Source organism: Wasmannia auropunctata, unplaced genomic scaffold (assembly GCF_000956235.1).
Source record: "Wasmannia auropunctata unplaced genomic scaffold, wasmannia.A_1.0 LD336088.1, whole genome shotgun sequence".
NCBI lineage: Eukaryota > Metazoa > Arthropoda > Insecta > Hymenoptera > Formicidae > Wasmannia > Wasmannia auropunctata.
In genome coordinates this window covers 115,332-126,651 of record NW_012026802.1, presented here as the reverse complement: position 1 = coordinate 126,651, position 11,320 = coordinate 115,332, and the positions used below count along the sequence as shown (strand labels likewise).

The 11,320-nt window shown below is 33.4% G+C and overlaps 1 protein-coding gene across 2 annotated transcripts in view; it reads left to right on the top strand.

Annotated features, from left to right (window-relative positions):
- The window catches only part of LOC105448107, a 68,574-nt gene that overhangs the window by 49,484 nt on the left and 7,770 nt on the right, over positions 1-11,320 (top strand). Inside the window, exon 1 of one of the 2 annotated variants that reach the window (XM_011686472.1) lies at positions 721-918. The exons of the other annotated variant lie outside the window; for it this stretch is intronic. The gene's annotated coding sequence lies outside the window, so the exon portion shown is untranslated. Of the gene's footprint in view, positions 1-720; positions 919-11,320 lie in introns of those variants that run through there. 2 annotated transcript variants of the gene reach the window in all.

The window sequence follows — 11,320 nt, the reverse complement described above, 5'->3', positions numbered from 1 at the left end:
TCGACTAAACGTTACTACGATGACACAAAATAATTTGTTACTATTAGAAACAAAATACTATTTTTAACTAAACTATTTTGTTTCAACAAAAATTTATCGTATTCAACTCAACCGTTCTATTAAAAATACACTATTTATTATCCCCATCAGCATCGTTTAGTCAGTTCGATACTTGGAATTTAAACAAATATATTACTTGGATAACTAAATAGCATGTAAACACAAATAAATATTGCTAGTATTTCGAACAAAATAATTTTATTGAGTTGGTTTAGTTAATTCTTAATTAAAAAATTTCGATAGTTGACATGAATGAACTATACCTTTCTTTGTGCAACTAAAGAATTGTTGAATTAACTGTTGGATCAAACAACTATATAAATTTAGTTCACACAATTAATTTTTTTTCTCAGTCCAGTATTTTGTATTTTATATTTCAAATACTTTAATGATGTATTTTGCCCAGCCCTGTTTCTACATTACATTTCTTTAGTTTTGATTATCGCACGTAACTTATACAGAAAATCGGAGCATATTTCGCGGAGCAGACTCATCACGATTGTGCATCGTTCTTCGCGATCGAGGTACACGAGAGCGTGGGTGCATCACGAATAAGCGTGTCGGGAAGGGGCCTCTCGATGATCGAAGTGAAAGTCCGCGGGTCGCGCGCGATTCGCATAGCTCGGCACGACGGACGCGGACGTCGCGCGTTTCAGTCTCACCACGATCTTCGCGGCGGGCGTTTCTTCGCGTTGGGGTCCCGATCTGCCGGTTATTGATCGAGCTTTGAACGCGTTGCCGACGATGCAACTCTTTTGCGGGAAAATGTGCGGAACGGTACGATGTGTGACGTGCTTGTGATATCCTTGGAATATCAAAACGTTCCCCCCCGATTGGATTGGACGGTTTGATTGAAAGGTGCGAAAGATCTCGGATTTCTTACATATCTGGGATTAATTTCTTCTTGATCGAAGCATTTCAAAGCATTCGTTAAATTGTAAACTGTATCAGAAATTAAATCAGTATTAAATCAGAAAAATAACATAAAAAAGTTATAAAATGAAGAAATTTACGTCTAGGGCCGGTGATTTGCTTCGAAGACTTTGACATTCGAACTTCGAAGCTTCGAAGATTCAAAACTTCGGCATTAAAATCTTCGAATTCTTTCGAAGCTTCGAAGTTTAAGGTGCCTTCGAACTTCGAAGTTTAAAATGTTAACTTGGAAGTTTCGAAGTTTCGAAAAATACATTCGTGCAAATGAATTTATTCAGAAAATTTACAAATATTGTAAATAAAACCAATTAATATACATTGTGACGTGATGTTTTTCAATCAAATGAATTTATTCAGAAAATTTAAAAATATTGTAAATAAAAAGAATTAATATACATTGTAATGTGATGTTTTTCAACCGTCCGTCACAATGTATATTAATTCTTTTTATTTACAATATTTGTAAATTTTCTGAATAAATTCATTTCATCACAACATATATGCTCAAAATATGTATACGAATTATTTCTAAAAAATTTGAGAGTATTATAACCTGAAATATTACAAATTAATAATTAAACTTGATACGTATGTAAATAGGGAAAGGTAAATAATGATCAATAAAACAATCAAATTGAGAAAATTCAAAAAAATAAAAATATATTTATTCTTAAATAAATAAACAAAAATATAATAAGTTAATATAATTATTTGGCATCATTAGATCTTCCTCAGCATAAAACAATCTTAAAAACAGAAAGTTTAAAATCGTAACATTAATAAGAACTATTAATATTTTAATTAAATTTGCACGAATGTATATTTTTCGAAACTTTGAAAGGTCGAAGTTAACTTCGAAGCTTCGGATATTCGAAGTAAGTAAAAAGTAAAGCCCTACTTACGTCTGATTAAATTTTTGTTAAGATGAAATGAATCTAAAAAATTCTCTTATTCTGCGCACAAGAAAAATATTTCATCAAGAACAATTTATTTTATTTTAACGCCATAAAACTGCCCAAAAGGCATTACACTCGACTCTTTGTGGGAAATTACTTAATTCACTTTCTTTAAACTCAAAACGTGTTTGTATGATTTATTCGATGCTATACGAAACGATCGATCGCGCGTCTACTTGGTACTTCATACATCTTTCATGTAGGACATCTTACGTTACACATATACACGTAGCGTTGTTTAATTACTACAACATGTAATAATAACAGCTGCGTTAACATTACAACGGTTTAACAGCTTCAACGATTAAACATACATCATTTTTCACTCAAAATTACGTATTCGATTGCGACAATTTTTCAGCTTGACACATTTTGCATGTAATATATATTACTTTATATGCGTAACTATTTGTATGAAATCGTGTTTTATATGTTACACGCAACAATTTGAATAACATTTATAAATTGAAGAAGATTAGGACAATTTTGTGAAATTAAAATATCACGATCAAATAGATTATTCCGATATTAAAGAAGTGGAGGAAATATCGAATAAACTTTTTTTTTATTTATAAGATCAATAACCGCAAACTTTTAGATATAGTAACGTTTTGTCAGATGGTTAAAGAAGTTGAAGAAGAGGATGAAATCGGTCATTACTCGGACGACTGAGGATTCTGCAGATTATAGATGGAGAAGATCGCCGCCGGTCGGCGAAGGGGATAGGAATAACAGTTATCCTGCCTTCTCTCCGATCGTTAATTTCTCGCGCTGGTCGGCCGTACGTCGTTATATGAATTCGTAACGATGCCGCTTCGATCGTGCCGGCACGGCAGCGCGACACGCGAAAATTCGTATGTAGTCGCCAGTAGTAGTGGACGCGAGGACCGGTCGTGCCGGCAAGTAGTCATCCTCTGTTGTCGTCGGGCAATTTAATTGACCGTGCGAAAAATTGATCGCGAAACGCCGGTATCTTGTTTTTCTTTTAATTTTTTGTTTTTTTTCCTCTTTGAAAATCGATCGGAGTCTTGACGGTAAATGCCGCGATTGACAAATTCTTGACGTTCTAACAGTAAGCTTGCGAAGCTGACGATGGTGTGCGAATAAATGCTTTTATTCAGCGACGTATTGCCGAGTTGGCAGGTAAATGAAGAATTAGGACAATTTTGTGAAATTGTAATAATATTACAATCAAACGGATTATTCCGATATTCAGGGTTGGGTAGTGGCTAGTTAAAAACATAAAAGTTAAGTTAAAAAGTTAAATAATTTTAACTTAACTTAGTTACATTTTAGGCTCTTAACTTTTAACTTAATTTAGTTACATTTTATCGATAACTATTAACTTTTAATCTAATTTTCCTGAAGTTACATTTTTAGTGCTTTTCTGAACCAAAAATAAAATACATATTTGTGTTGGTGTCTTCAAATTCAAATTTGAGAATGCACATCGAGGCAATTGTTATAATATAATAAATATAGTCTGACCGCGGGAAGAAATCACTGTTCGCGGACCTTCTGTGCATTAATTCACGTTGGAAGAAGTTCTTCGAAATCGGTCCTCTTTCCGCGGCTCGACAGAAATAAGTATAACAAATACATACTTTATTTAGAAACTTTATTTAGAAATCCAAAAATGAAAAAATTTAACTTTAACTTTTTAATTACTTTTTGTTATTAACTTAACTTTTAACTCAATTAATTTTATTATGGGCTAACTTGTATTTTAACTAAGTTAAATTTTTAGACTGTTAACTTTAACTTAACTTAGTTAAAAAAAGTATATTAACTTACCCTGCCGATATTAAAGAAGCGAAATATCGAATATTTTTTTAATTTATAAGAACAATAACAGTAAACTTTTATATACAGTACCTAACGTTTTGTCAGATGGTTAAAGAAGTAATTGAATTGTTTTCTTACGGTACCAATAAAGTTATAATGATAGTTTCTTGTTAATGGAAACTGATATTGTTGCAATTGTCGATCTCTAATGTACGATCTGCGTAAAAAGACGATAAAGGGTCTCGAGCTCGACTCGATTGGATCGAGTTACATATGTAAAAAACCGCTCTGAGATATTAAAGGTATTCTTCCGTGAAAATGTTTAACCTCGGGCTTTCGTGCGCACGCGATAACGGAGATATTACCCGACCTCGCTTGAATACACTTTAGTCGTTCGTGCGAATCTGTCGAAGGCACGTAATGGAAAAGTTATTATTCAGGTATCTGAGCGACTTAACTGGATTAAAGCAAGACGAAGTATTTTTGTAAAATTTTTAGAATTATGTTTTAACTATTGAATAGAGTTAGATAGAGCTGAAGGCGAATATTGAAGAGAAATATTGCAATATTAAAATATTGTTCTAAAATAAAAAGATGGACTTTCTACTGTTAAATAGAAACTTTTAAATATTTTTTAATGGAATAACTTTTTCTCTTTTTCTCTTTAATAAATTAAATTAAATTAAATTAAATTTGAACTAAACGTGAAATAGAAAAATGGTTTCAATTAAGAGTAAATTGCTGATAAAATATTGTTCTCAAATAAAAAGATAGACTTTCTATTGTTAAATAGAAACTTTTAAACATTTTTTAATGAAATAACTTTTTCTCTTCCTCTCTTTTTTTTATTAAATTAAATTAAATTATAAATTATATTTGAACAAAATGTGAAATAGAAAAATGGTTTGAATTAAGAGTAAATTGCTGATAAAATATTTCTAAAATAAAAAGGTAGACTTTCTATTATTAAATAGAAACTTTTAAAAATGTCTGAATGAAATCACTTTTTCTCTTCCTCTCTCTTTTTTTTATTAAATTAAATTTGAACAAAATGTGAAATAGGAAAATAGTTTCAATTAAGAGTAAATTGCTCGTCTTTCACAACTCGCGGCGCGCGTTATGAAAGATCTTGAGATTGCAGCTCGTCCGGATCCACGAGAATTCAGATCTTTATACAAAGGCGGGCCGCCGCGCCGCGTTTTCAGGTCAATACGCTCGTATATAGAGGATGCGCGGTGCGCGGGAAAATATTGATGCACGCGGAGCGTCGCGACGCGTCGCGTTCGATTCGCTCGTAGAGAACGCGAATCGATACGCGACGCGCTCGTCCCCGTTCTCCACGTCTTGCCCGCGCTCTTCGGTCTACCATGCGTGAAGGCACCTTACGGTACATCCGTAGCCACACGCCGGCCGCGCCGCTGCGTTATGGGCACCATATACCTATAGTCCCGTGGGCGTGCGAGAGGTTGTTGTACCGAAATCTCTGTCTGGACGCTATATCGTTCCTTTTGCATTGTCCAGAATAATTTCTTCTGTGTGCCCTCAGTGCCTCTGCCGAAAGGAAACAAGAAACTTAGCATATTATCAACCCAGCAAACGAAAATTAATTCAAATGAATTGAAAATTGCAATTTATTTTAATTTATCTGAGTTGGTGCTTTAAGGGCCATCGCACACAAAAAAACTAGCAGTAAAACGTAGGCAGTAAGGAAATCAACGTGTTGGATTTGCTACTGCTTACGTTATAACCTTACATTCTCGATTGTGATTGGTTGATTCGCTTACTGATTACGACTTACTGCTTAAATTTTTTGTGTGCCATGGCTAGAGATGAAAATGACCCAATCTGACGATAATTTATTTGGTAAATTACGGTAAATGGTAAGGTAATTTTGGGGACTTGGTAAAATAGTAATTTACCATTTTAATGGTAAAAAAAACTAAAATAAAGTTTAAAAGAACTATTTAGCATTAAAAATGAATAAACACTTTATTTTATTCATGTTTTACAGATCTGTAATAGATAAATCTTTATTTACTGTATTATTACGGCTTAACTTATATTTATCACATTTTCGCGACTATTAGTAGCTATATAAAATTTTTTATATAATAAGAAACAAAAAACACACATAGAAATATAGAATTATAAAAACAAAATAAACTACTCTATTTTGATCTTTTTATAACTATAATTAATAATGCACCAGCACAACTAATATCGCAGAAAAAGTTTTACAGTTTTAATTAATAAAATAAAAAATTAAATTTTAAAATTTTAATATAAGTTAAAAGATACTGAAAGTAATGAAGTATACATATTTCATATGCGAAAAGCTTAAGATGCAATGTTAATATGAGAATATGTTTGAAAATATAAAAAGAATATCATTTTGTCTTATCTATTAATGCGGAAAACAGCTTATTTGGGCATATAACTATTAAAAATAAAATTTATATCATAATTACCAAAAATTACCATTTTTACCATAATTTTACTGCAAGTGATTGTGAGATTGAAAATGACGGTAATTTTCCATCTCTAGCCATGGTCCTAAAGGTCCATCTATAATGAGAGTAGTAAATCGTAAAGCCGTAAGAAATTGAATAATCAGAGTCGAATATGAGAAGAATAATCGACTGTGATTGGTAAATTTCTTACGACTTACTATTTTCATTGTAGATGGACCTTAAGAGTCCGGACATGCATTCATGTACTCTATTGTATTATTTTTGGATTCAAATAAGTTGAAATACAAAATGAGTTATATTCATCAAGTGTTGAATTCGGATGTATTCATGTATTATATTATTTTTGGACTCAAATAAATTGAAATACGAAAGAGCTATTCACTATGTTGAATTCGGTATGTATTCGCGTCCGTATTATATTATTTTTGAATTCAAATGTATTCGAAAAATCAGAAGCGCCAATTCGGAAATGCGAAATAAATTCATTTCTACTCATTTCAATTCATTTCTGTTTGCTGGGAGATGAATCTCAGCAAACACAGATTATAACTGCAATGTTGCAGCAACAATGTAACAATCCAGTTACATTGCAGAAATATTACTAATGTTGCTGCAATATTGCAGTTATAATCTGTGTTTGCTGGGTATATGTCTTATTTCCAAGCATGGTCTCAAGCCCTATTTTTAAAGCGAGTGTTATGTGCCAATGAGATTGCTAGCGAGTTCTCTGTAATTTCATGTAACACTCGAGCCCTTGAACTTTGTTTCTAGTGCGGATTTCAACATAATGATTTGATTTGGAAATGCAGTGCAATTCATAAGCATTTATTCTGAGCTATTACCTTTTTTGCCATCGCTATTTTCTCGGCTGATTTACGTGAAAATCATAGACTAGAACGGCATACAGTGTGAGTGTATCCCTGCTGCGGAGTGAGTTAAAAGTAAAGTCGCGCTCGAATCCTTGGATCGTGTTTACTAGGCGTGTTGGGTCCGCCGCCGTAGCGGCTGGCCGAACGTAAGGCTCATATATATATATATATATATATATATATATATACATCGTTAGATAACAGAGCCAACGCGAAGGGAACGTGAAAGGTCTCTGGTTCACGGCGTGGCGACCGGTATCTCGCCGTATCGTTTCGTCGCGGCGAGTCAGTTCTGGTTGCCAAGCAGCGACGGCGGCGGCGGAGACTGCTATCCCAGGTGAAGCGAGCGAGCGAGCGAACGAGAGAGAGAGAGTGAGTGAGGGGGGGAGGGGGGACCGTATTCCTCGTCTCCTCGTTGCCCAACCACCTCGATTGTGGTCGCGTACAGCGATTATAGTGGCGGAGAATACGCGTTATGAAGGGTACCCGCATCTCGTTGCTCGCGGCGCCTTTTTTGATTCTTTCGAGAATCAATTCAAACCAATTTTATACTTCAGCACTCTTTTGTAGATTGAGAAACAGAAGTACAATAGTTTTCATAAGTTTTCGTTAGATATATTCAATTAAAATTTATTTCATCGAATATCTGTTTAATACACTAAACACAATCAAGGGCAAATGAGCCAAGAGCTGGGTGTTGGCGGCTTGATTGTGTTCAATGTGTTAATTTTTAATTTATTAAGCCTATATCGTTGCTTTAATATATTTAATAATTAAATAATATAAAATCTATAAATTTAGGTATAATTAAATTAAAATTCACGTTACATTTCTCTGACGTCAACGTGAGAATGTGGAATAAGAGGCACTTTATACGTATACCTATACATTCTTGAACGAAGTAGATGATAAGCGTAATTAAGCGAACGTCGTATAAAATACTCGGGAGGGAAATTGCCGCGAGGAACGCACGGCACGTCCAACGCGTGTAATTTCGCAAGATGCAGAGCAGGGGGGCCCGCGAACGACTAAATGACTCACGTGAAACGTGAAAAATCACGACAGTGACATTGATCTGATCTTATACGCTGAACGCAGAGAGACATATCGAGGTAGAGGCACCATTTGCATCACGGATGAATCACCATCACTAACGTGATGGTGAATTTATCTGCAGTCAAGTGCATTAAGATCTCTCAAAGTCTCTCATCTGATTTAGTGGCGGCTGTATTAAATCGATGACTACCCGGAAATTCAATATTTCGATAACGCCTGACGAAAGGTCATTTCCTGATAATTCAAGATTTCGATAACATTTATGTCACGTCCCCTCGATAAAAATGTATTTATAAAATTATATGACCAAATCTTGTAAAATATTTGTATTCTGCAATTATATACAGAGTGTCTCGTACTCAATGATACAGCGCTTGTGGGCAGGTAGTGAGGGATCAAACTGAAAAAAAAAGTCCTCCACCATTTTGCGATCTTCGCAACAGTTATCGAGATACTAATCATTTAAAAAAAAGAAAAAATTTTACATAATGGCCAAGTTTTTGCTTCACTATGATTTGATCATTTTAATAACTTTAAGTCTGTTTTACGAAACTTAAAGTTATTGAGAAAGATAATGGCATTAAACTTTTGCTGCATATAATTTTGAATAATTTAATCGATTTATTAAAAAAATAGTTTTCTGGTTTGGAATAAAATATTTTTGTCTCTATTCTCTATGTCTAATCAAATACTTGGCAATTTGTATGATCTCATATTTGTTTTTGGACAACTTTTTATTTGATAAAATAATATTTTTGGTTTAGATAAAATGTACCTAATGTACGATACACTTGTATATACTTGGCGTAAATTTTTTAAAATGATTAGTATCTCGATAACTATTGCGAAGATCAAAAAATGGTAGACTTTTTGTTCAGTTTGGTCCACACTACCTCCCCACAAGCGCTGTACCATTGAGTACGAGACACCCTGTATAGATATATTTCCAAAAATAGATATAATAATGCCGATCTTTTATGAAATATTAATTACTGTTTGTGCAATTTATATTTCAAAATAGTATTTCGATAAAACAGTAATGATATGGCGAATTATCTTAGCGGCAGATTTGAAAAATTAAATTTGAAAAGAAATTGTCCAATAATTGAGAATAATATTTTAGCTGGTAATGTTTAAAACATTTAGAAATATATAAATTGCGCATATAAAAGAAATAAATCAAATCAAATATATGCACAATTATTCCTAAATTCTGATGTAGAAGTATTAAAAACATGAAAATTTTAGCATATTCATTTAGCACGATAAAATTTTAAAAAATGAATCGAACAATAAATATTTAATTAACTTAATAATTAAAGTACAAATAAATATTAGGTCTGAGAATGCTATAACAAATATTACTGTATTATATTGTGACAAATATTAAAGTGATTTTATGTTTTTAAGTATTGCAATAATTATATATAACATGCTTATATTTCAAATTAGATTTGTCTAATTGACAAATATTTAGAAATGTTGACAAAACTGTTACATTATGGCAAATCATCTTAGCGCAATTATAAATTATTAGAAATTTTTGTCATAAAATGATGCCATTATATTGTGCAATGTGCAATGTTTTCACAATATTCCTATCGGAGATTATATTCACGGGCGGCACTTTGTTTAATCGGACTTTTGTGGTAAAACTGATAGCGTTTTCGATTTGTTAACTCGATCCGACTCCGAGTCGATGGTCTGTTCTTTTTAGCTATAAAAAAAATAGTTAAAGTGTACAAGAAACGCTAAAAAGAACAGATTATTTTAACTCGGAGTCAGATCGAGTCAACAAACGCTATGAATGTCTTTTCGCCGTTCGATATTGCATCTTGGACGCCTCGTAAAGTTACGGGGAAAGGGGGAGAGGAGAGGGAATTTTTCGATCGCTCTAAAAGAGGAATCTCGTTTACAACTCGTGGGTCGCAGGTCGCGGCTGACTGACTCACAATGCGCGATTCTGGTCGCTGTACGTATACATATAGATATCCGGAGGACTTTTTTCTTCCTCCCCGTAAACGAGTTCCCCATCGAACCGGAAAACGTAGCACGCGCGCCGTCGAGAGCGTTGGTCCATTACGTCGCGACGGAAAACGCGGTGGAGAACGGTGATCTCGACCGACTGGGCGGCCGAAGATAAATCGCCATCGCCAGCCGCCTCGCGTATATGCGCGCATATTGTGAAATAATATTTAAAGTATGCGCAAGCTGCATACGCGTGTTGCGTCGGTGTTTGCGCGCAAACAGCCACGACTTTAAATCAAATGCGCATCGATTAGAATACAGTCCGTATATTTACGGCAAAAGCGATCGTACTTTTGCGCGCCCGCACATTCGAATACATGTCTATTCAAATACAGTCGAACCTCGATAACGCGAACCTCTACAACTCGAAAACCTCTATAAAATGAAAATTTTGTTCATTTCCTTCTGCTTACGGAAAATCTCGAATAAATCGAAATAAAACCTATCTTAACTCGAATTATTTGTCAGATATTTAGATGTATTTTTTTCAGGATTGGATATAGTTAATATATTTTTTAACTAAGTTAAAGTTAACAGTTTTAAAATTTAATTTAGATACAAGTTAATCTAAAATTATAAAATAAAAAAAATTGACTTTTCAATTACTTTTCAATTACTTTTTTTTATTAACTTAACTTTTAATCCATAATAAAATTAATTGAATTAAAAATCAAGTTAATAAAAAAAAGTAATTGAAAAGTTAAAAGTCAATTTTTTTTATTTCATAATTTTAGGGCTTCTAAATAAAGTTTTTAAATAAAGTGTATATTTGTTATATTTATTTCTGTCGAGCCGCGGAAAGAGGATTTTGAAAGACTTTTTTCAACATGATTTAATGTATAAAAGATCCGCGAAGAGTGATTTCTTCCCGCGGCCAGGACTGCACTGAGAAAAATGGTTTGTTTGTAACAACAAGATGTATATGGCTGAATGAATTTTGGTGAAACCAAACAGAATTTCGGATTATAATAAGAGGATTTGATATTGTATTACTAGAACGTTTGATAGACTTTACTATACGGATTTAATTAATATTTTCTAGTTAGATCTACAAAATTTCTGGTTATATTAGTATCGCTCTATCGCCACAAGATGGGCATGAGACGAATTCAATTCTCGTATTTAAGAATCACTACGGAATAGTACAAAAGATGCAGCATCA